Raw genomic sequence first — 27,378 nt, 5'->3', positions numbered from 1 at the left:
TGTACAATATGTAAAAGCCAGGATTCCTGTACTTTTTTTTTTGTGAGACTCCTTCCTAAGCATCCAAAACCAGTACTGTTTTTTTTCATTTTAGGGTGTTTACTATGCAAACTTCCCACGTCTAGATAAATCTTCTAAGCCTCTCTGTCATTGTTTCATACCTCTAGGCAGAGTAGTAAATCAACCACAAACACTTCACTGGTGTGAATATGATTTTGAACATAATTGCAGGAAAGCAGCATTTCCAAATCGGAAACAGCAGCTTCCCAGATATATATTCTGAATTCTTAGCGTCTCCCCTTATCTACCCTTAAAGATATATTATGTAGTCTATTGTCTACCTCGTGTGAATGCAAGTGTAGCCAGGTCCCCCTCTTACCTGCGTGAGGGGGACGGCTGTGTGGTTGCTGCAGGGAGATTGTGAGCTGGCGAGCGGGTTGTCGGTGCTCCGCGGAGGGCACCTCCATTTTGTTTGTGCGTGCGCATGCGCAGATAGTATCTAGAGTTGTGGTGGCCATCTTAGTACACCTGGCACATGCGCATTATAATGCCAGCGGCTGCCATTACACCCATCGATCAGCTGGGAACTACAAGTCTCAGGGGCTGCAGACCACATGTTGTGAGGCAGCCAATAGGGCTGCTGCATTTATAGTAGTTAGAACAGTGATAACAGTTAGGGCAGTTGGTCAGTTGGGAGCAGGGTACAGAAGAGGAAAGTAGGGTCCCGGGTGCCAGTAACCCTGGGACTAGGCCAGCTTTTCCCTGCAGGCCCCAGTTAGTCCTCGACTCACAGTAGGCACCTGCAGCTGTATAGTGAAGCCCATAATTAGGGACCCTTTTTCCTGTGTTGTGCAGGATCAGGGACAGTGTCTACGCCACGGTGGCATGTAACTTGTGGTCTGTGATCAGACCACCTACGTTCAGAGACTATGGTGGGAACCTCCTGCTGGAGACCACACCACGCGGAGGCGGAAGGCATCATTGCAGCAGACTGCCCGTTGACAGTTGTTAAGCTACACAGGGGCTGGAGCGCCCGGGAAGGTATCCGCATAAGTGCACCAACATTTACGTGGGCAGCGCTGTCTCACACTTTGGGGTGGAAAAGGCCATTGGGGTCTGGACACTGGTGCCCCTGCACCCAAGTACTGTGGGGATATTCCGCGGGTTGGTATACATATGTCTATTTATCATGTCATTCTTTATTACCTCCCAGTAAATACTGTTCCCCATACTGTGTGTGTATTACTGGGCATATTGTCTTGGGAGGGGTTATCCTACTATGTGAGGATCGTTTTCAGGTGGAGGCGCTTTTTAGTAGATATAATACACCACAGGCTCCCCAGTGGGAGAGGATCAGGCCTCCTGTTTGCCACACAGGTATAGCAGCACACGTAGTCGCCCTGACACAAAGGGAAAGGGGGCTACACAAGGAAAAAGGGAATGGATTAAGAGGGATTGATGGCAATTTAACCATTGGATGGTGGCCACAATGCATAGGGTTGGGAGTTTGGGCTCTTTGGCAATTTCTCTGTAGCGTTCAACGTTTTCTGAGAGTCTGTTATACGCCAGCCTAGATATGTTATCATTGAAAACATGCTTTCACGTTAAAACATATACAGTATATTCGTTGTATACTTTTTTGATGTTTTTACAGATTTATGGTTAAAAGACATGACTTGAGGTAAAATCTGCCAGTTTTTTTTTATTTTTATATATATCTTTTTTCTGCTGTCTTTGGTGACCATGTAACTCAGTTTGGAAACAACTCCTAATGGGGAATAATACAGTACTCCACTGACTTGCATTTAAGTAAATGGTAGTTTTTTGGGGGGTAGTGCTGAATCTGCACCATCGTACCTTAGTGAATTACCCCCAATGAGTGCATACTTGAAGCCAGAAGCCCTTAAATGTCTTTGATTCAACATACATTTTGAAGGAGGAAAAGAATGTTCTTGCAGCTGAGTAACTTCCTCAGAATTTCTGACAAACTGGCAATTTTTAAGAAAAAATGTACCGTCTGATACATTTTGTGTTAAGTATCGGTCTACTAAGAAATAATGCTGCTTTCCAGAGTAGGATGCCAGGGAACATCTGGGGCCCAGCAGCCAACATAGGCTTGGGACAGTGGTCCCAGCTCTCTTCCCAGCCCCGCCCCTCTCCCCCCTTTTTTTTCCTGTCAGCAGCCTTGCGCAGAAGTGCGAGTCAGCCGGGACACCGAACTGAGCCACCAATAATGGCTAGAAGAGCTGCATGTTTCTCGGGAACAGTAGGTTGTCGACCCCTGGCTTAGTCCTACTCGGCTTTAATTATTTACAGTTTAGTATACTACAGAAGGATTATACAGTTTATAGGAAAGTCATACTTGGGTTAAGTGCTACTCTGTTATTTTTACCAAAAGTAAATTTTCTGTCCAGTTTACATTTTAGGAGCCTAGTAACTGAGCATATGACATGTACCCTTCTCTCCGGTTCATACTTGAGCTGTGAAGCTTATGGGAGGAAACTGAGAATTCTCTGAGAATTTGTTGGGATATATGCAAAGGTTACTTGAGGGTTACATCCAGACTAAAGACTGTTATATTTGTAAACGATGAAGAACAGCAGGTGCGCAAATTTCATCAGGACATGGAAGAAATAAAGACACCAAATAGTGCAATATTGTCTAATACAGCAGTATAAATTCAATATTGTAGGCTCTATAAATTTTGCACTCACGTATAAAACGTGATATTTTGGAAGTGTGGTTGTTAGAAGTAACCAACTTTATATCCAGACAGGTACTCCGGATCAACACAGGTAATGTACAAAAGGAGGGGAGGTGAAAATCCACATACAGAAGGAAAAAAAGCAAAATAGTATAATATAGCTTTTATTATTAAAAAACACAAAGTATTGCACTTACATAAGTGTCTTTGTGGAAGCATTCAGACCACCATGGGTTAATTAGACGGACAGCACTCCACTCAGCAACAGCTTCTGCTCCACGGCCGATACAGCATCCACTGGGCTGAACGATGCAGTCCTCCGATTTGAATGTCCCCAACAAAGTGTCACTTAGTGGCGCACGACTCCACCCAACGCGCGTTTCAACTTGATAGCCTTCCTATAGAGATTAGCCCCATTTAAAGACTGTATATATCCTATGCTGCAATCTATAGCTGCAATCATAGCTCAAAGGCACTCTTTGAGATCAGGAAGTAAGATCCAGCATTTGAGGAGTTAATGGCAATCAATCATGCCAGCCCTATAAAGACAAAGTCTCCCAGGTACTCTGCACACGCCTGACGAAGGATTCAATTATCCGAAACGCGTTGTGTGCAGAGACCTGGACCAGAAGTTGTCTGCTCGAGGACACCGTAGCTGGCGTCTGCACTGACGGTGAAAAGTCCTGTAGACCGGACGCGGCAAACAGGAGCACACTGCACCGGAGAGCGGGAGGTTGACGTCGGCGTCCCTGAGCAGTTTTTTACGTGAGTGAATTGTTGTCTCACATTCTTTGCCAAATGAACATATTTGTATTCATCTGTGTGGCGCTGTCTTCCACTACATGCGTCCTGAGTGGCCCATCCATTATGTACAGAGGGAGAAGGAGCATGACTGACTAGCAAGAAGGAGGAAAGATAATAAAGATACCTATAGTACTACCCAGTACCACACAGGCCCGTGTGAGTACATATTGCGTTATACTCTTATCACCCCTGTGCTCTTAACCATTGGTTTACTATTGTATGTGTTTTCAACTACTGGTCTGATATTAACTCTGACCCTTGTCTGCGCCCCTCTGTCGCTCTTTCTGCAAAATTTATAGAGTCTACAATATTGAATTTATACTGCTGAATTAGACAATATTGCACTATTTGGTGTCTTTATTTCTTCCATGTCCTGATGAAATTTGTGTGTTTGCTGTTTGGATTGGAGTTGAGTCCTGTTTCAGGAGCTGCACTTTCTAAATGACAGTATATTTGCTTTTTTACTGTTAAAGTGGTGTTATTTGCGCTTATTTCCTTTTATCACTATTTGTTATATTTGTAACCCTGGTCTACATACTGTAGTTTGCTTATACAGTATAATATAGAATATATTGGTGAACTTTGTGAGGAAGTTAAACATATGCACATTACATACTTATAACTTAACTAAATTGTCACACCACTATGAACGCCCAATAGTTTCCAGTAAAATAATTTTTAAAAATCACTGGAAAAATAACATATGAAAGAAGACTGTTGCATTAATGACACACAGAAGTAGCTGTGGGTTAACGGTCTTTGAACAAGACATTTAGCATATAATATCCCTGTTAATTCAGAGGACATAGTAAGTATACATGTATTGATGGCTTATGACTATCATTCTCAACTGAATAATTATGGCTATTATGAGCAAGTGTTTTTGAACTCACTTGTGAAGAATGTTCCAGTTAGCTCAAGTGTAGGTGAAATTACTTGCTGCTAAATTTCATTAAGTTTTGGCTCAATGAGAAGTATTCCTATTACCCCCAAAAACTATCGCATAATTCAATTGGAACGTGCAAGAAAATTGTGAAAAGGAAGGTAATTTAACTTTCATGGAGAGATGATTCTCAGCCCACAAAATATGGTTGGGTAGGAAATGTGTTTCCTTGGTTACATGCTCTTCACATCAATGCTAGTAAGATTAGGGAGTTAAATACAGAAAGGGTTTGTGCACATTCTTTTATGTTTTCTAACTTTCATCTCTGGCGTATTGCAACCAAGCAATTTAACTTTTATAATGTTAATTATTAAACAGCAGAAGATTATTAAGGAAAATAAAAGATGTTTGTGTGCTTAATGGAGTATATTGTACTGTTATTATTCAATAATTGTCTAAAGGGACTTCAAATATGCAACTTTTAATTTTTATTATAAACCGGTAAATGGATGTCCAGAACATTTGAGAAAAATAGAAACACATTTTAGAAATGTATTATGTTTTTCTATAAAGCAGTATAATAATTCGAAGTTGCTGTTCTGTCCCAAGCTCACTGTGGCAAGTGAGTAGAGACAGGCAGCTTAACTCCATCTCATATATCAAGCAAGAGAATCTTCTTATATTCTTCAGTGTTTATTTTGAGTAACAACAATACAAATAGAAAAGGGAAAAGGTAGTGAGGGAAAACACTGGGGCATGGGAGCAATGGAGGGTGTCAATGTTCCAAACTGACAAACGGGGTTCATTTGATAAGTAGTTTATTGCAAAGTATGATCATACTCATTCAAAAGTTTATAAGACTCTCTGCCAGGGAGTGTTGGGGAAAAGGAGCTAGGATGGCAGTGGGATAATGCTAGGTAAATAGGGTGGCTTAGTATCTGGGATAGCAGGTATCAGGGATAGTTCAATTACAATAGCTTTCACCAGAGGAGATGAGTAAGGTGACTGCTCCAAGATGGCTGCTGGCTGAAAGACAGCATGCTTGCCTAGACAAGCAGGAAATAATGCTAGGACTATGCCAACTAGCAGGGGGAGGAAGGGACAGCTCAACTTACTGGGAAAAGGGACGTTGCCAAGGCAACTGGCTGTGTGCCAACAAGGAAAGTTAGATTGTTGCAATCTAACACTGAGTAGTGCTAGCAACCTCAGAACAGGGAAAACCATAGAGGTTCCAGGACACTTACGCTGTATACAAGGTTCACTATTCTATGAAAAGTGTCTAGCTCAGGGGTGGGCAAGACTAGTCCTCAAGAGCGACCAACAGGTCAGGTTTGCAGTATATCCCTGCTTCAGCACAAGTGGCTCAGTCACTGTACATACACTACACATACACGAAGTGTTTTAATGCATGCGTGAAACTGCAGATGACCTTTTATTGATGAACTTGATAACTAACTAACCCTGTCTAACTCGAACACGATTTTAATCCCAGCTGTCGCACTTGATATTTAGCTTCTCGTTTATCCGTGATGTCATACACCATATCACCACTCTTGCTATGCCAGGGCAGCAGTGTCACTTGTAAAGATCTTGTTATACATTTTTACATAGTTACATACAGATGCAGCCACCAACATTCGACCATTCCTCAAGTTGAAAACCGCAACATGCCACAATATCTCGTGAGGTGGACCGCAGCCAGACAAATGGCCCATTGGATCAGGGGTCCCTTACTGTCTGTAAGAGATGTGCAGTAAGAGACTGAGTCAGTCACTCTACCTGCGCGCCTCTAACAGGCGATCGCGGGGGGTTTATTTAATTTTAAAATTATAGTATTATAGTATTGTCGCAGGGGGTTTCCGGAGCAGAATCTCATTGATTTCAGGTCCGGGGACCCCCCTTCTTCCGGATTTAGAGGCCCTGTTATGGGATGCCAGTATCCCGACGGCCATGTTTAAATTCTCCCGTTTCACGGCCCACGGGATCGGGGGATTTAAACAAACGAGGGATACCGGCACCCCATAACCGGGCCTGTAACTCAAAAAACAGAGGGTCACCGGACCTTAGGCCTCCTGGGTGGGTTGGGGGGGGGGGAGGGGATGGTTAACCCCTTAATTACTATAGTGGTTACCAACTGCTGAGGTGATTAAGGGTTTGGGGGCCATTTGATTGTATTTTATTATTGTACTTGTACTGTTGCTGACAATGGAGGACACGGATGGTGATGAGGATGACAGCCTTCATCCTGGCAGGGGTAAGTGCACGTTTTATTATTTACTTTATGCTGGCTGATGTTTTATTTTAAATGGGCAAATGCACTATTATCCATACAAGAAAAAACAAAAAAATGCGCCAAATGGGATGTTACTATGAATATGGGCAATGAGCAGGATTAACAATAAAATGTATATATATATAAAAAAAAAAATATTATAAAAAAAAAAAAACTTGTGACATGAACCAGTCCGGTGCGTATAGGGTATTGCTAAAAAGAATATATATATGAGTGAGACAGACACAACCCAATGAATGATGCAGCTTCTTAAAACAGGGAACCCCTAGTCCCTGATAAATGCGTGGCAACAAAGAAAAAGTAAGTTAGAAGCGCAGTCAATACAGGGTTGGTGTCAAACTCTATATCTTTATTATATCTTGTCCCAGGGATAACCCTCTAGGACAACAACAACATGAAAATCAATACATTAATAGTAATGTTAAAAACTGTGCAGATGAAGCTGTTTGTGCAATTGCACTTGGTTGGTCTTCAAGGAGTTAAAAACGGGAGTCGCCCGATAGTTAGTCTAAGTCTTGCAATCTGTGCACTGCCCGGGCAGGTTTTAGGTAGAAAGCCGAGGGTACCCCAGGGTTGAGACAATGCTCAATATGCTCACCCTTGATCCACTTTGGTCCGTTGGGGTCCAGTAGTATTCCTTAGCCCCGAAATCTGCTCCGTAGCAAGCTGCTCAGAAGCGCTAGGGCGCACGATAGCAGACAGCCCTCCGGGTGTCCGGGTCTGATGTCACTTCCGGCTGTGACGCACAGACCCTTCCCGGTAGTCTCTGGGCTTCGTCTGTTAGCTCTCCTCCTCCTGCTGGTTGCCGATGACCAGGCAAACGGGTTTTGATCAGCTGGAGCCCAGCGTATGGTGTTGACAGCTCTACTCCACTGCACTGTATGGAAGCAAACACCCTATTGCTCCTCCTCCTACGCGTTTCACCAAAAGGCTTCGTCAGGGACCTGACGAAGCCTTTTGGTGAAACGCGTAGGAGGAGGAGCAATAGGGTGTTTGCTTCCATACAGTGCAGTGGAGTAGAGCTGTCAACACCATACGTTGGGCTCCAGCTGATCAAAACCCGTTTGCCTGGTCATCGGCAACCAGCAGGAGGAGGAGAGCTAACAGACGAAGCCCAGAGACTACCGGGAAGGGTCTGTGCGTCACAGCCGGAAGTGACATCAGACCCGGACACCCGGAGGGCTGTCTGCTATCGTGCGCCCTAGCGCTTCTGAGCAGCTTGCTACGGAGCAGATTTCGGGGCTAAGGAATACTACTGGACCCCAACGGACCAAAGTGGATCAAGGGTGAGCATATTGAGCATTGTCTCAACCCTGGGGTACCCTCGGCTTTCTACCTAAAACCTGCCCGGGCAGTGCACAGATTGCAAGACTTAGACTAACTATCGGGCGACTCCCGTTTTTAACTCCTTGAAGACCAACCAAGTGCAATTGCACAAACAGCTTCATCTGCACAGTTTTTAACATTACTATTAATGTATTGATTTTCATGTTGTTGTTGTCCTAGAGGGTTATCCCTGGGACAAGATATAATAAAGATATAGAGTTTGACACCAACCCTGTATTGACTGCGCTTCTAACTTACTTTTTCTTTGTTGGCACTATTATCCATATCTGGGTAATAGTAATTTTGCCCATTACTGTACTGTATGTGTTAGGGGGGGTGTTGGGGATAAAAGTGGTGGGTTGTTTATTGGTACAGTAGGTAGTAGGTATTTTGTTTGTGGGTAGAGGGATTGAGTTAAGGGGGTAGTTGCCACAGGGTGGGTGGTTACGCCTCGTGTGGGTAGTGGTAGCAATTAACCCTTTCATTTCTATATCGGTTACTACAGCTAAGGTAATGAAAGGGTTATCCCTCCCGCAACCCTCCTGGTAGGCCTAACCACCCACCCTAGAGCTATTACCCCCTTCACTCACCCCCCCTGCCCCCAATAAACCTGGTAGTCTGCCTTAACCCCTTCATTGCTTTAGCGGTTAGCCGCTATGGTAACGAAGCCACTTTTTATTTTATTTTAATATTACAGTATTGTAGCAGAAGGTCTCCTTACCTGAACCACATTGATTTCAGGTCCGGGGAGCCCCTGCTTCCCAAGTTACAGGCCCCGTTATGGGGTGCCGGTATCCCTCTGGTTTGTTTAAATCCCCCGATCACATGGGCCGTGATGCGGGAGAATTTAAAAATTGATGTTGCAGGAGATATACAGACTGACATATACAGGATACAGACTGCCAGGAACACCTTTCTCAAAGCAGAAAGTAATCATCCGAGGTCACTCATCAGAGGGATACCAAAGGGGCAATTCCTCCGCCTTTGACGGCTCTGTTCAAGTGAGGAATCCTTTGAATCTGGAATTGGCTGATGGATTTTATCTTGGGGGTTATAGCACATGGGGTATAGATGAGGCCTATTTTAATGCAAAACTCTCTACCAGTACTTATTTATTGTCCCCCAAACAAAAGGTTCTGGATTTGATAGATCCAGAACTGATGACTCATCAGCTAATTTGGACATGTCTTCACCGCTGTCTATTACACAGCATAGTAGGCAGGCAACACAGATCCGTTCCATATTTTATAAACATTGGGTGACACTTACCTTGGACAAAGATATTCAATAGTCCGATGAACATGGACCAAGATTTGCATTTAAAAAAAGCAAAATCTTTGGCTAACTAGCTTTCCCCCATTCTGTTTAATTCAGGGTCCGACAGTAGGTACAGTAATAAAAATAAATCAGGCTTTTTTAAACGCGGCAGTTGTAGCGTCTGCTGTTATGCCAATTCCCATGAAAACAATCAATGTTGTATACACAATAAAAGTTTGAATTTTATGAATTGTTTCACTAAGTGAAATTCTAATTTTGTCATTTATTATTTAATATGTGGATGTGGCCGACTATCTGTCGGTCAGACCATTAGACCTCTGAAGATTAGAATTATGGAGCATATTCGCTCCATTTAGAAACAGGATGCTTTCCTCCCAGTCTCTAGACATTCTTCTAATTGTCCATCTGGAAATGTGGCTAACTTCCGTTTTTCAGCTGTTTAGTTTATACCGGCCCCTATTCGAGGGCGCGACAGGATTAAGCATCTTAATATAATGTTTTGGATCCATTCCTTAAACACGTTATCACCGTTTGGGATAAATGTGGAATGGGATCTAAAACATTTCCTATAATATGATTTAGTTGATTACTATTACCATGGTCCTTCCGGTTTGCCTCTGCTAATCCATAGTTTAATATGTTGTCATAAAGTATATCTTATGATACATTTAGATCGATTGTGTCTTGATACTCATGTTCTGACATGGTTGTCATTCAATTGATAGACATTTTGCTAGCTTATACTATACTTGGCTTTCATCTATGTTTTCATAGACTGACTTGATTGCCTTTGTATTGCTATTTAATAATATACAGCTCAACCCCGTTATAGCGCGATCCGCTTATAACGCGGTTTGAACGTGGACCCCGAATTTAAAAATAATAATTTTTTTAAGGTTTTTTTTTTGCACACTCACAGCCCACTGCATACACTCACAGCCCACTGCATACACTCACAGCCCACTGCATGCACACACTGCACACACTCACTGCACACACTCACTGCACACACTCACTGCACACACTCACTGCACACACTCACTGCACACACTCACTGCACACACTCACTGCACACACTCACACACTCACACACTCACACACTCACACACTCACAGCACACTGCATACATTCACAGCACACTGCATACATTCACAGCACACTGCATACACTCACAGCACACTGCACACACTCACAGCACACTGCACACACTCACAGCACACTGCACACACTCACAGCACACTGCACACACTCACAGCACACTGCACACACTCACAGCACACTGCACACACTCACAGCACACTGCACACACTCACAGCACACTGCACACACTCACAGCACACTGCACACACTCACAGCACACTGCACACACTCACAGCACACACACTCAAAGCACACACACTCAAAACACACACACTCACAGCACACACTCACAGCACACTGCACACACTCACAGCACACTGCACACACTCACAGCACACTGCACACTCACAGCACACTCACAGCACACTGCACACACTCACAGCACACTGCACACACTCACAGCACACTGCACACACTCACAGCACACTGCACACACTCTCTGCACACTGCACACGCACACTGCACATGCACATGCACACTGCACACTGCACACTGCACACTGCACACACTCACTGCATACTGCACACACTCACAGCACACACACTCACAGCACACACACTCAAAGCACACACACTCAAAACACACACAATCACATCACACACTCACAGCACACTGCACACACTCACAGCACACTGCACACACTCACAGCACACTCACAGCACACTCACAGCACACTCACAGCACACTCACAGCACACTGCACACACTCACAGCACACTGCACACACTCACAGCACACTGCACACACTCTCTGCACACTGCACACGCACACTGCACACGCACACTGCACATGCACACTGCACACACTCACTGCATACTGCACACACTCACAGCACACACACTCACAGCACACACACTCAAAGCGCACACACACTCACACTGCATACACTCACAGCACACTGCACAGGCTCACAGCACACTGCACACACTCACAGCACACTGCACACACTCACTGCACACTGCACACACTCACAGCACACTGCACACACTCACAGCACACTGCACTCACAGCACACTGCACACACTCACAGCACACTGCACACACTCACAGCACACTACAGCACACTGCACACACTCACAGCACACTGCACACACTCACAGCACACTACAGCACACTGCATACACTCACAGCACACTGCACACACTCACAGCACACTGCACAGACTCACAGCACACTGCACAGGCTCACTGCACACACTCACAGCACACTGCACACACTCACAGCACACTGCACACACTCACAGCACACTGCATACACTCACAGCACACTGCACACACTCACAGCACACTGCACAGACTCACAGCACACTGCACAGACTCACAGCACACTGCACAGACTCACAGCACACTGCACAGGCTCACAGCACACTGCACACGCTCACAGCACACTGCACACACTCACAGCACACTGCACTCACAGCACACTGCACACACTCACAGCACACTGCACACACTCACAGCACACTACAGCACACTGCACACACTCACAGCACACTGCACACACTCACAGCACACTGCACTCACAGCACACTGCACACACTCACAGCACACTGCACACACTCACAGCACACTACAGCACACTGCACACACTCACAGCACACTGCACACACTCAAAGCACACTGCACACACTCACTGCACACTGCACACACTCACAGCTCACTGCACACACTCACTGCACTCACTGCACACACTCACTGCACACACTGCACACACTCACTGCATACACTGCACACACTCACTGCACACACACACTGCACACACTGCACACTGCATACACTCACAGCACACTGCATACACTCACAGCGCACTGCACACGCGCACTGCACATACACACACAGAGACACACACAGAGACACACTGTTTCTTTAAGGGAGCTTGCTCTCGCAAGACGGAAGCAGTAGCAGGAAGCAGAGACAGGGAGAAGAGCTGCCAGGTGCTGTTGCCGCTGCCCAACCGGGTCTAGGAATGCTGGGAGAGTTCTCAGCTTTCCCCCTCTGGCGGACGCGGTACCACCACCACAAAAAAAAAAATTGGCGGCCATTTTTTTTCCGCGACCCCGTTTATAACGCGGTTGTCGCAGGTGGCCCCCGAGGACCGCGCTATAACGGGGTTAAGCTGTACTATATATTAATTATACATTATATTTATCCATTTAAAATCAGAGACAAAACATAAAACACAGACAGAGCTCAGTGCACATCCAGTGAAATTCATATACGGTACAGTGCCTAAATATATATGTATAAATATCTATTAAATAAAATGGTCTTTTAGTTTAACATTTTTGGCCAAAATTGTTGTAAGCCCCTGAGCCACTGCACGCCAGACCACAATTCCAGGGGTCCCTAACACTAATATAAATTCTTAATAACCTGTGCAATACCAGGAAGAATGATTTATAATAAATCTGTCAATATTAGTTGCAAAGTTCTAAGTCTGATTGAAGCTTTTAATAACCTGTACATTACCAGGAAAAGCACTCTGTATTAGATTTGTCACAACCATACTGCAAGCAGGCAAGTTCCCCTGAGTGGGAGATGCTATGGAGTGAGCTTTTAACCATTTAAATGTGGGAGGGGGTAAGCTTCAATTAGGTAGGAGGTTGCCACCCTCCAATCAGCTAAGACTAGCTGAACAAGAATTGTAAAACATACTGGACACCTAACAAGCTCCTGTTGAACCCCCAAAATAACCACAACATATATATAAGCATATGTCTCTGGTTTTAAATATATATTGCCATGCTCAGTAGCACTCCTCTGTGACACTCATATGCTTATAAAAATGTTGTGGTTATTTTGGGGGTTCAATAGGAGCTTGTTAGGTGTCCAGTATGCATTATATTTATCCATTAATATTATATCTTATTATTTATATTGATTATTATCATTCCTTAGACATCCAGTTCATTTATTTAATTTGTTCTATTTTTATTTTGAGTAATTTTTATTGTGCTTTTAACCATACTTCGTTGGTTTACCTGTATGTTTCCTTATGTGGGAGGTTTTTCTGACACTGAGACTGTCCGCTTTCTGATGTATACATTTATTTCAGAAAGCGACTGTTTCCCTGTGGTGTTTTTTGACCTGGGAGACAGGTTGACATTTCTTCCGATGGGGGTACACCCATCTGACTCTGAAAACCACTCTTTGATGACAAAGCGTTTGGCGAGAAACACGTTAGGTTTTATTTAAAATTTTATGCTGATGCCTCAAATCTTTGTTGTTGTTGTTCTCAAGCTGCCTCCAGTTCTTTCATTGCAGTGCTCCTTTTTTCTCTACATTTTCTTACCTGCAATTGATTCTTCCCTGGTAAACAAAGGTAAAAAAACGTGTTTAATACCTCTGCTTTTTCCTGATCTCCAACAATCTACCTGCCCATCTCACACTGAAAGGGTCCTATTTTTTCCCCCCTATTTTTTTTGTTTTGTTATTAAAGCAGCAGTCCAAGCTGCAGTCCCCCCCCCCCCAACCTCTCTTTAATATGTGCATCAATACAATCCACACAATAAGTAAATAGCTAAATTGCCAATCGATCTATTCTCCTGTGATCGATCGGCAAAGATTCGGCTCGGGGGGTTCACTAAATGGCTGCAGAGGAGTATTCTGCAGTCAGTGGACTGCATTTGCATATTATGAAAATGTTCTGTGGGGTAGATGATGTGACCAGACAGTCACTAGATGCAGCTGGTGCATTGCTCAAAAAAGGGTGTGCCAGAGCCTGTTTCATTTGGAAAGGTTCTCTTACAGATATCATTCAAATCAATAAATGAAATGCGAACACATTCAATTTACTTTTCACTCACTGTTTCACAGACGCCACATTCAGTTCTTGGATCTATACCTATACGTCAATATAGGCATAACAGTTCAAAGCGATATTTATCGCAAGGATCACTCCCACAATGCTTTATTGTATGCGGGTAGTTGTCATAATAGATCTCTCTTCAAGGGAATACCAAGATGTTTATATTTTGATGTCATCAGATTTGAAAGAACGTTTCTTATACAGAGGTTATGCCATTCAGGATCTGAATGAGACCTTTGAATACGCATTGTCAAGAGACAGGAATGGCCTTATAAGTATGGTCAATATCAACACTGACAGAAGGACCAATGTTCAGTCACATACCAATTGTGATGAACCACCGTATTTCATCACTCAATACAGTGGTCAAGCTTCAGCTATATCAGCCATCATTAGATAACATTGGTCCATTCTCTCCCTAGACCCCATATTGAAGGTATTTTTTCTCGTGATCCAAGAATAGTTTTCTCTAAATCTCAAACTATCGGTAATCTGATCTCACCTTCAATGTTTAATACACATAATAAAAGAAATCATAATCGGACTTTTTCCATCATTGAAAGAATCACATGTGTGGCCATTGTAACATCTGTCCCTACATGCAGAAGACACTAACTTTTGAATACACAGACAAGACGCACGTATACAATATTCAGACTTATTACATGTCAGACGAATCATGTAATATATTTACTCACATGTGGCTGTTTTAAGCAATATGTTGGATTAACTACTTGATTGTTAAAAATCCGCATACAAGAACTTGTTGGATTAATTGTTAATAAGGACACTAACCATCCAGTATCCAAACATTTTTTTGTCATGTCAGGCAGGCTCCCTCCGACAGTTCAAATGTACAGCATTGGAACACATAACCATTTCTATCAGCGGTGGGGACAGGGCTAGGATTTTGCATCAGAGGGGAGGCCTTTTGGATCTTCACTCTGGGGACACTCCAACCATTTGGACTGAACTCGGAGTGGGATCTCGGTTGCTTCCTCTGATACAATATCTTATCCAGTTAGATTGTCTTTTTTAAGCCATCAGTTACATACATTCATGCATGTGTTTCTGTTTGGTTACTTGTGTCTCACCATGATGCCTTTCAGGTTCCTTGTAGCAGAGCTCCATGACACAATGTATAATTGTATGATTCAACCCATATTTGGAATCTTTGTTTCATTTTTTTGGAGGTTATTCAGCAACAAAATAGGGACACTCAGTCTGATTCTTTGAGTCATAGATTTGAGTGTTATCCCAGGTTAACGATGGTTTTATGCCAATACCATTTTGTTTTTCATATAAATGTGACACATGGAGACTATGCTTGAAGTTTTTCTTCCGGTTTCTCCTACAGTTTAATGATATATACTTCTATATATGGTGTGCTAATTATACACCATATTATTTTTGCTATTTTTTTCTAATCAGAAACTTTTGTATTACCAAATCATGTTTTATTTAATGATTCTTTAGCATTATCAGGTGTTTTGACATGTATGCTTAGCTGTATGCAATTAGACTAGTTTGTCTCTGAATACACAACTAATGTTAGGGTTAGTATTAGATTTATGAGATATGGTATAAGTTCAGTGTATCATTTTATTGCAAGTGTATAGTCTTTCTATATGCATACCATTCTGTTTTCTGATCTGTTTGTGTTCTTTTAATGTTTTTATTTTATACAAGTGATTAGCACTGTTCCTGCAATCAGCCAAGCCTGTTGCAGTTTTTTACAATCATCCAGCAACTATAACAGTGCTCATTTCCTGTTAGTCCATTACTCCCTGAGAAAGCGAATATTCTGCGTGAAACGCGTGGGAGGACTAGTCTGTTCACTACTTGTGCATGTTCTAAATAAAGCCTTATTATTTGTCACAATTTTGGGGACCCCATTTTTTCATATTGCTAGCGTACCTTGCGTGAGTGCCTCGGAGCAACTTCTACTACAAGTACATACAATTGAAGAAGACGCATCCGGGGGTCACGGAGGATTTTTGTAACAGCTGATCGACACAAGCGCCCCATCGGCTGGAGGGGCACGACTGTGAAATCTTGAGAGAAACGGAGTACTCCACACCGGGCATACCGGAGGTACGGGGTTAGGATACAAGCATTGGACTTTCACTGAGGATCATACTCGGTCCATCTGCGAGTGCTCTACCTGTTTTATTTCAAATTCCCCACTCGTCCCCTCCTACCCTTCTATACACTTAAACCTCTACAGGGTTAGGCCGAGTTCATAGAAGGACAGGCCGTGCTGAGGCGTGCGGACGCTCCGCGCTGAGCCCCTGCATCCTCAATGAGGATGCCTTGAGAGGGGGCTCACGCGAGCGTCCGCAAGCGTGCGGACGAGATGGAGGTTTCAGCCGAGTGCCAAGCTGTTTTTCAGCGCGCTGTCGGCTGAAAACCTCCAATCACAGCACAGCAGTGTCGACGTCACGGCACCGTGACGTCGACGTCAGTGCGTCGCGGGCGATTGGCCCAGCGACGTCACTGCCCCGCCTCCAACCACCTCCCCCCGGCTCCGATCGCGCACGCTGGCTCGCCTGTATGGGCATGAAATCGCCCAGATTTCAGCAGGCGAGCCTCAGCGTCAGCGCGGTTCGGATCGCCTCACCCCTCTATGGCCCCAGCCTTAGACTTTATCCTCCTATCAACCCGATTTTCGCTCCGTTTGATTTATAGTTACTTGTTATATTTTGAACATTGCTTTCCTTGAGCTCATATTCGGTTGTCTATATCTCAATGTTTTAAAGACTGCCTATTTATCTTCCTAATTTTTCCCTGCAAAAACATCATCCCAATTTATACCTGGTGGATTAGTCCTCAATTTATAATTATAAAAATATTTAAAGTTTTTGTTGAACCAAAGTAATCTGTTTTTTTATTTTTTTTAAAAATATATATAATTTATTTCAAATGTGACCATGGTATGATAGCTGTTACCACATTTTCAAGTTCAGGAACATTTGGGTATTACTTCTACATTGTTTGATATTACCAAATTCAGTATTGCCCCTCTCCTGGTTGGTTCCTCAATTTGGGTCATATAATTGTCTTTAAGCACCCCCAAAACCTGTTTTCTTTAGTTGTAATGCTAATCTGATTGCCCCAGTCTGTCTGGATAATTAAAATTGCCCATTATGCAAACATGACCCAGTTTTGATGCCTTCTCCATTTGCAAAAGTATTTTTGCTTCCTCAATCTCAGAGATATTTGGTGGTTTATAGCATATCCCTACAAACATTTTCTTTGTACTTTTATTTCCACTGCTTAATTTCTATCCACGGTCTCTAGATTGTCTTTCCCTTCATAAACTTCCCTTAGAATAGGTTTTAGATCTGGTTTAACATATAAACATAATCGACCTCCTTCTATTTTGAGTTTCTAGCTTGTAATGGTCATTACGTTGCGAATAATATTTAAAAACTCTTGTGCTTATGTGCGGCATTAAGGGGGGGGGGAGAGATGAGAATAATTTTATTTAGCAGCATGTATTGCTTGAATTGATGAAATAACTCTTGAGTTAACTGTAGCCCTTACTCCCCCCCCCCCCTAGACTCATCTGACATCTCTAGGGTGTGTGAGGGCGGATTACATGTACTGGGTGGTGCGTACCTGCGTGGAACAGGAGGGCCTGAGTCTCCCGCGGTGGTGTGGGGGATCACAGGACCATTCTTCTGGGGTAGTAGCCTCCATGCTTTCAGTGGTGGTGCAGCGCCTCCATCCTCTATACCTTCCCAAGGTATGGGGTAGGACCCGTATAGAAGTGACCCCTGGTCCCAGGGTGGATGCTCCAGAATCACACAACAGGCTTTAGTAAAAAGGTAATGTCTCTCTTTATTGGTCCGAGCAGCTCCCGGCAGAAGTAGCGACAAGCAGCCACAACAACAACAGCAATGTCTGCACAATTATCACGACCCTCCACTCTGTACAGGCCTTACTCCTCTCCTTCCCTCAAAGTGTGCCCTCCGACAGGATGGACTGTGCTGGGGTCTCAATGTCCCAGTGCCCGCCTCAGAGGGTCCCCTCTGGGCGGGGGTAGATCCTCCCCATCACCCCCTCAGGGTGAGGGGCATTGGTCCACCTGAACTCGGCTGGTTCGTCAATTGTCATAAGCCAGAGTTCTCTCTCTTGCTTGCTCCCAGGACGGAGCTCGGTATATTCCTCTCACTCCCAGGACAGACGCCAGAGTCCACCTCCTCGTAGACTCCAGACTAGAAAGAGACCTGTCACTTACAGGAATGGGCTGCTAAATAGGCTAAGCCCCACCTCTCATGATGTCAGCAGGACCTCCCCTCTGTCTCACGCCCGCAGCAGAGTTAGGGGCCTGCATCTATCACTCAGGGCAGGGCTTGAACGGGGGAAAACCCATGATTACTACTGGTGCCTGCCTCTAACAGGACTTACCACAGTAGGAGGAAGATAGGTATAGCCTGTGCTGTTTACAGGGGGCTACATAACATTGACCCTATCCCACGAATTTTGAACAGTCAGGAAACCTAGAAGCTCTAGTCAAGCTTATTTCATTTGTAGAAGTAATTTAAGGGCTATTAAACAAAATTTGTCTCAAAACGGCATCCTATTTTGCAGAGGGTACAATAATTTAGTTAATTAGAAAATACATTGTTCTCAGTTTTTATTTTTAAACCAACTAATACAAGTCCTGGACATCATTGAATTGCAATGACTGCACAACAATTTGAAGCAGTACGTGTTACTATACTTTTTCAGTATTGCATTCCATTTTTGAGATGATCTCTATCCTGCAGTTTTGTTGTATTTCTCCTAATTCAAATTATTTATTTACAAGAGCTTGAATAATATATTAAATGATGCAGCATCAAACTTAATGGTCATACATTATACTAGCTGTGCCTGGTGTAACATACGCTGATCTAGCAGATCTTAAAGGTTAGTAATGAAACATGACACTTTTTGTTTTCACCCCTCCCTGTAATGCCTTGCTGTCTCTTGTCCCCTCTTCTCCACCTTACTCTGATCCATCATGCCCCGCTCCTCTCTGCATTCTACTTCTCTCTCTTTTGCACTTTGCCTTAATGTGTCTGCTCCTCTGTGCACACTACATTCCCTCCTCTCCTACTCATGTCTCTTATCTCTGTTTCCTCCTCACCTTGCGATCTCTCCTCCCCTCTCTCTGCACTCTCTCCTGCCACATGTGCTCACTGCTCTCCATTGCCTCCTGCTTGTCATCCATATGTCTCCTCTCCTTGCTGTCTCTCTCCTCCTTTTCTTGCTCTCTTTGACTCATATCCTTGCTGTCTCCCCGCCGTGCTGTCTCCCTCGGTCTCCCCGCCGTGCTGTCTCCCTCGGTCTCCCCGCCGTGCTGTCTCCCTCGGTCTCCCCGCCGTGCTGTGCTGTCCCTCGGTCTCCCCGCCGTGCTGTGCTGTCCCTCGGTCTCCCCGCCGTGCTGTCTCCCTCGGTCTCCCCGCCGTGCTGTCCCTCGGTCTCCCCGCCGTGCTGTCTCCCTCGGTCTCCCCGCCGTGCTGTCTCCCTCGGTCTCCCCGCCGTGCTGTCCCTCGGTCTCCCCGCCGTGCTGTCCCTCGGTCTCCCCGCCGTGCTGTCCCTCGGTCTCCCCGCCGTGCTGTCCCTCGGTCTCCCCACCGTGCTGTCCCTCGGTCTCCCCACCGTGCTGTCCCTCGGTCTCCCCACCGTGCTGTCCCTCGGTCTCCCCGCCGTGCTGTCTCCCTCGGTCTCCCCGCCGTGCTGTCTCCCCGCCGTGCTGTCCCTCGGTCTCCCCGCCGTGCTGTCTCCCTCGGTCTCCCCGCCGTGCTGTCTCCCTCGGTCTCCCCGCCGTGCTGTCTCCCTCGGTCTCCCCGCCGTGCTGTCTCCCCGCCGTGCTGTCTCCCCGCCGTGCTGTCTCCCCGCCGTGCTGTCTCCCCGCCGTGCTGTCTCCCTCGGTCTCCCCGCCGTGCTGTCCCTCGGTCTCCCCGCCGTGCTGTCCCTCGGTCTCCCCGCCGTGCTGTCCCTCGGTCTCCCCGCCGTGCTGTCTCCCTCGGTCTCCCCGCCGTGCTGTCTCCCTCGGTCTCCCCGCCGTGCTGTCTCCCTCGGTCTCCCCGCTGTGCTGTCTCCCTCGGTCTCCCCGCCGTGCTGTCCCTCGGTCTCCCCGCCGTGCTGTCTCCCTCGGTCTCCCCGCCGTGCTGTCTCCCTCGGTCTCCCCGCCGTGCTGTCTCCCTCGGTCTCCCCGCCGTGCTGTGCTGTCCCTCGGTCTCCCCGCCGTGCTGTCCCTCGGTCTCCCCGCCGTGCTGTCCCTCGGTCTCCCCGCCGTGCTGTCTCCCTCGGTCTCCCCGCCGTGCTGTCTCCCTCGGTCTCTTTGCACTCCCTGCGTTACTGTCTGTTCCTCTCTGTGCATACTACACTCCCTCCTCCTTCTCATCTAATCTGTCTCCACCTCTCCTTGCTGTCTCCACTGCCATTAAAATCCCCTCCCCCAGTTTCCTTGGTGAGACTGCTCAGTCTTTCACAGAGGTGGAGCTATGTATGTATATCTTTATTTATATCGCGCCAACAGTATACTCGGCAGCTTACAAAGACAATGCAGTACAGGGAATTATAATAAGCACAGCACAGTCAGATGATCAGAAAGAAAATCCCTCGCATGAAGAGCTTACAATCTAAGGGGTATATTGGGGAACTTAGACAGCAGGTGAGGGAATTTGTGCAGTGGTTGGCCACAATGGTTGGTAGGAGTGACTGTGAGTGTGCAACAGTAGTCATGAGTGCAGGCTATTGGGATGCGTCTTTCGAGAGGGGAGTTTTAAGGTTGGTCTATATTAAATTAGATGGGTTAACACCATTAATAGGGAAAGAGGTGGCAGGGAGGCGTGGGCGAGAGGAGATTATTAGGAGAGAGATCCCCAGCAGCAAGGAAGAGAGAGAGAGGTGAAAAGAGAATTTATGGGGGTGCTTTTTATTGAGGTGTATAGAAGTTGTTGGGAAAGGTGTGCGCATAGTGGTGTAGTGTATGGGCACAAGCATAGGTAGTGGGGAGGAGAGATGAAGAAATGTGGATAGGAGGGGAGTGGGTAAGCTGCAGAGAACTCAAACGTTTCAAAGGAGTGAGGAAACTGCAAACAGAAATAGCAAGAGGGAGGGCATAATGATATGCAGGGAAAGAGAGGTAGGAGGAGAGGGTTCCCAGGTATTGGAGGAGATGATGCGTTGGATGTGAAAGAGCAGATGTATAAATCAGGCCTGAGTAGGCAATGGAGCAATGCAGGTTAAACAGCAGTGTCATGATAATATCAGGAGATAATAAGTCTATTAGTCAAACAGTAATGTTTTGTATGTCACTGGGCATACTGTTACTGTACAGGCAGAGGTGAAAGTAAGCCGGTGTGGTCCGTTACTGCGTACCTGTATGAGTAACTGGATTTTCTGTATGAATAACTGTGGATTTTGGTACTCTACTAACCTGCCTCTCTGTCGGTCTCCCTGCCTCCCCTCTCCCTGCGCCTCTCTCCCCCTGCCCTCTCCGCATCTCGGTGTGTCTCCTCACAGAGCCGGCTCCAGTCAGTGACATAGGGTACCCTAATATGGATATGCCACATATGGTTATGCCCATAGTTCATCTCCGTCACTGACCAGAGCCAACTGTGTTGGGGAGACATGCGGAGAGAAGCAGAGCGAGAAAAAAAGGCTTGGAGAGGCAGAGAAAGAGGCACAGGTTACTTTGCTTCCTATTTGGGTTGGGGGGATGTATTGCGTGTATTGTAAGGGGTATTATCTTGTGGGGGTGGTATTGTACTGTGAGGGGTATTACAGAGCGGCAAGGGGGGGGAGGGGCTCGCAAAGACGTCAGCAAGGGGGAGGGGTGCCCCGGTGGAAAACGCAGTGTTTTACATGCCTGGGTAAATACCGGTAAGAATAAAAATCTACTTTCACCACTGAGTACAGGAAATATAAATACATTTACCGGGCTGAAAAAACATCTTCAGTCCCTTCAAGTGGTATACAGTATATGTCAGACGCGGGCCAAGAAGGAAATGAGACGCCGTGACGCAGTAGGGAAAAAGTGGGTTTTGGATTAAGACAGCCACATTATTTTTGGTTCTTCCTAAGTAAAAACATTTCTGCCAATGAGTGCATTTTTTTTTTTTTTTTAGCCCTGAGCTTATACATTAAGGTTAGAGGATCCTTCTTACCAGCAAGCATCCAATCAAATATAACTGCAAAAATCTAATTTCATACATTTCTGTAACGGTGCAGACAAGAACTTACACTTACTTTTATTTATACATTTTTCCAAGATCTTGCCATATATGGAAAAAGGGGGACCATTAGAAATTAAAGTGCAGAACCACTAACATACATACTAATCACTGGAAAAATGTACTAATTTATTCAATTAATTAGACTTTTCAATTTACCATGTTTATTGTCACAATATTGTCAGCTTTCAAAGCTTTATGGAAGATAGAGTATAAAAGCTACCTGATCTGTGCACATGTAAATTGAAACACATAAAAATTTAATTTCTTCTTTGGATTTCAAACCACATTTTCATTATCTTGGTCATTACATTTGTACCTAAAACAAACCTGCGAGCTCCCAGGTAATTGTATTTCTGCCTTTTCTTGTTGCAGTTCAAGATTTGTTAACTGATAGAGTTAATTGTGCGGTCATTATCTTTTAAAATAGTACATATCCATTTTTAGCACACAGAAATGCATTGAAGCTATATTGTGTTTCGTTGGCTAATCTTCAATACATTTCAATTAACTTTGTATTTGGATTATCCCTGTCATTTATCTCTTCTGGTTTAAAAAGCAGAAAGCCTGTAACGTTTCTGTAGCAGATTGGAAGAATTTGGCTATTGTTTGTAGATGGTACAAATGTTCTTTGAAACATTCTTCCTCTACTTTAGTTAAATAAATAAGTTGTGAATCCTTGTTCTTTTCTACAAGCTGGCCGATAACATCAAATTACCTTCCCCAAATTCTGATTTTGTTTTTACAAGGCTATATCAGGGATGAAGTCACAAAGGAGACGCTGTTGGGATAAGGCTAAGGCCCCGGTAACGCAGCTGTAACGCGCGCCCGCGAGATTGGCGGCGCGTTCAGCCGATTCCCCGGTCTGCAGCTCACTGCAGGCAGAGAGGGGGGGGGGGCGTGGCGGGGGAGTGACGGGGGCGCGGCCATGACGTCACCCGGCAGGTTCGCCCTCATTGGCTGAACCGCCGGGGGGCGTGCCTAATCGCTCGACGCGAGTCCTGCTCTCAATTCTATTGAGAGCAGCAGCAGCTCTCGCCCGAGCGCTGCGGCCCCACCTCGCAGCGGCCCGACGCCATTGAGGGGAAGGCTCTCGTCCGTGCAGCGTCCGCCACAGCGGACGCTGTAGTAGGCAGCAGGGGCAAAGCCTTAGGCTGTTCTGTCTGTGACTATTGGGTTGGGGGTGCGAGGCTGTTGCCCAACAGCTTGGTTTTATCGATAAATAAGATTGTTCTATTAGCAAATCAGTCACACTTTTTCTCTTGCAACCTTTAAAATAAAATATATTTTAAAAGCAATCTTGTTTTTGATAAAGAATACCACGTGGGAATCTGTATTTATATATTGGTGTGTAGTAGTAAAATAGTTCTCCCTCCCCTCCCCCCGTATAGCGCTGACATTGTACACAGCGCTGTACATACAATTTTTGCAGGCACACGTTCCCTGCCCTGTAGAGCTTACAATCTATTTTCTTGGTGCCAGCTGACACCAGGATTTGAACCAGGGCTTGGAAGTCTGTGTTCAGTGTTCCTCACTGAGCCACTCCTTAAGCCTATTACTTAAAATAATAGGCATTTGCTTTTGAGCTCAATGCATCTTTTCTTACTTCACTTAGGCCAACAATATCACAATTAATCTCTTAAATTTGCTACAGTTCTTGCAGTGCTGCTTCATGGGAGAGCGTCCGGCAGTGGTATGTAGCCTACCTGAGGTTTGAATGACAGCTTTTTGTTCAACCTCCAGGGACTCTTAGCACCCTCGGCCTTCATGTCTTCTTGCTGAACGCGGTCAATTCCAGAGAAAATCTGGGCCACTGGTGAATAAGGGCCATTGCTTTTCAATGAATTGCATCCTTACTTGTTATGCCAGCCTCATATGTAACGTACCATCAGTATGTTTCTTGTAGCCAAGAAAGTGATACTTTAGAAGTGAATAAAGTCTGTAAACCCGCAATGAAACTAGTATTGTTTTCTCCAACATAACCCTAAACCTATAATTAGATAGAGAATGGGTACATTTCTATGATAAAATATATATTGTTCCTGCCAAAAATGGTCCTTAATGAGATTGCTAACCTCTCTATACTCTGTGGTTTTCGAAATCTCCCTCATAGTTCTCCACTCCCTTCCCCCCCCCCCCCCCCAAAAAAGGTTTGAGTAGTATCTCTTAGGCTGGGGCCATAGAAGGGGAAGCAGGGCTGGACCGCGCTGAGGCTCTCCTGCTGAAATCTGCGCGATTTCATGCCCATGCAGGCGAGCCAGCGGGCGCGATCGGAGGCGGGGGGAGTCTGAGGGAGGCGGGGCAGTGACGTCGCTGGGCCAATCGCCCGCGACGCACCGACGTCAACGTCACGGCGCCGTGACGTTGACGCTGCTCCGCGCTGATTGGATGTTTTCAGCCGACAGCGCTCTGAAAAACAGCTTGGCTGTCGGCTGAAAAATCCAGCGCCTTAGCGTGAGCCCCCTCAAGGCATCCTCATTGAGGATTCAGGGGCTCATCACGGAGCGTCCACACGGCTCAGCGCTGCCTGCCCTTCTTTGGACTCGGCCATAGAGTTGGAGGTAAAAAATAAAATAAAACGCCCTCAATAATATGAATAAAGTTTTTGCGATAACTAGATCATAAGTATTGAAATTAGAAAATGTTCTTGTTCATTTCAAGAAAATGTATTTCTTTTGAAAGCAGATTGTATTCTTAGAGAGAAGCACAGGCGGAAGTGAAGGGTGAGGAGGAGAGCTTGTCTGACATCTCTGTGACACTTGACACATGCCAAAGCTGCACCTGTGACCCCACAAGCTGGTGCCAAGTGATACCGACCGCTGTAATAAAGTCTCACATTGATTTACCGTCTGCTTTTGTTACCGCCGTATTACTATGACCGGTACATTGCCCATCTCTAAATCTCTGCCTAAAAATATTTGATACACCTCTAAAGTTTGGTAAATTGCATATCTAGAGCTGTATCCTTTAATCTCCCATCTTAACTTGTGTGCTATCCTTTTCACTAGAGCCACGTTATTTTGGGTTCTTATTTTGTATGCAGTGAAGAAGACTTCTACTTTCTTATGAATATTTCAGAGTACTTTAATTCAGGCCTTTGATCCAATGTAATTTTTATTTTACGGTGACTTTTTATTCACGATTTACCTAGTTTAGATTAGTGTTCAATTTTTTTGGCATATCTTGCGTTATTGTCCTTGTTGTGTATTTTGTGCCTGTTAATTTTTTTTTTAAGCTTGAGAAATGCGGCAAAGTTTATCTCAATTATTGATACAGTACTGTCTTCACTAAATCCCTGAAAGGATTGTTATAAAAAATCATACTAACTGTTTTAATATATTTTAAAGTACATGAAATATGAGAAATGACATCACACCACTCCATATACCTGTACAAAGAAAATAATCTTTCAGGATTAAGCTTTAACGGTACTTTCTTCTATTAATGTATTTTAAATTATTCATATTCTCACCTTAATTTAACATTAATAGTTTCCCCTCTAAAACAATGCAACAAGTTACATTTACGCGTTCTGATTTTGAATACAAAAATGTAGGGAAATATTAAACTGGAACTTGTATGGCCTGTTATTGCCTCACTACCCAATGCTCCTTTTACGGAGATAGCAGACATTACCCTCGTTATTGCGTTATTACGTTATTACGTCTCGGCATAACTCTGTACACATTTAATATAATCCACAAATTAAAAACGGACATATCCCCAATCTGAATCATATCTGTAAACTGCATAGAAATAGGTGTACATTATCGCTCTAGCACATTTGGTCGGGACCGTTTCGCCACGGCCAAATGACCGCTGGTGGCACGTGACTGCAACACACCTTGCCACCATTAGCTTCTCCACTAAGATAAGTCCTTAACCTTTACCCTAAACCCCCTAATGTTAACCATTAATAATATTAATGTTATTAAATACCATAACACCGTACCCTAAAATTCCTTGTTAACCCCCTATCCTATCCACCAATACCCCATATACCCCTAAAGTTAAACCCTAACCACTAGAACACCTAAAGTTAACCCCCTAAGCACTAAAAACGTGCCTTATTGTAGAAGTGGCCGGCGGTGGAGGTTCCAGCTGCGAATCTGCTCTTTCTGAGGGTCTTTCTGCGTCCGAACGCCGGTGGTAGTTTGGTCACTGCGAAAATGGCTCATCTTTTGAGACTTGTTTTTTTGGAGATGGACTAAACAACTTTATATCAATTATACAACTGTGATTTTGGAGCGGTATTTACAGCTTAATGTTTTTTTCTCCATCATAGGAGTACCGCCCACTATTTATCATCTATTGACTTGTACATCTTCTTTGTCTGGGCCTATCCCCCACTAATTTATAGACATTAGCCCTTGTCTGTGGGAAGAATCATCAAACTTTTTCTTGCCCCGCGCCTTTTCCTACCCCTTGTGGTCACTAATTCTGTGTATCACCCGCGCCTTTCCCCCAGAAAATTATACGTTCAATAATGTGTTTAATCTCATTGACCATTGGTACCAATAGTACAATTGTTAAATAACGTGTCATGCAATGTATCAGATTTACTGTGTCCCATTTTACTTCACTTGGTGCAAAAATCCTCCAGATCTGGGATGGTGTAAACGTCCCTGGATAAAGCAGCAAACCCCTACAGTATATATAAACCTTCTATAAACCACTGGGTCCTCAAAGCTCCAGGGATCTCACAATTGTCAAGATATTTTGAAAGGAAAACAGATTTGTAGCAGTCACCCAATCAGAAGTTGCAATGTCATCTCACAATGTGACAGCTTCCTATTGGCCGCCAGAGTGAAGCTGACGCCAATGGCTCTTATTCTCCTGGACAAGAGTACCTTGTGAGAGAATTTCATAATAAAATGTCTCTGGAACGAAGGGCTCCCTGTAGCTTGATG

At 44.8% G+C, this 27,378-nt stretch overlaps 1 protein-coding gene across 1 annotated transcript in view; it reads left to right on the top strand.

The window, feature by feature from the left end:
- The window catches only part of MAN1A1 (mannosidase alpha class 1A member 1), a 292,996-nt gene that overhangs the window by 117,060 nt on the left and 148,558 nt on the right, over window positions 1–27,378 (top strand). The gene's annotated exons all lie outside the window — the stretch shown is intronic.

This window comes from Ascaphus truei, chromosome 4 (assembly GCF_040206685.1).
Source record: "Ascaphus truei isolate aAscTru1 chromosome 4, aAscTru1.hap1, whole genome shotgun sequence".
NCBI lineage: Eukaryota > Metazoa > Chordata > Amphibia > Anura > Ascaphidae > Ascaphus > Ascaphus truei.
The sequence above is the reverse complement of the archived record's forward strand: the minus strand, read 5'-3'. Positions and strand labels throughout refer to the sequence as shown.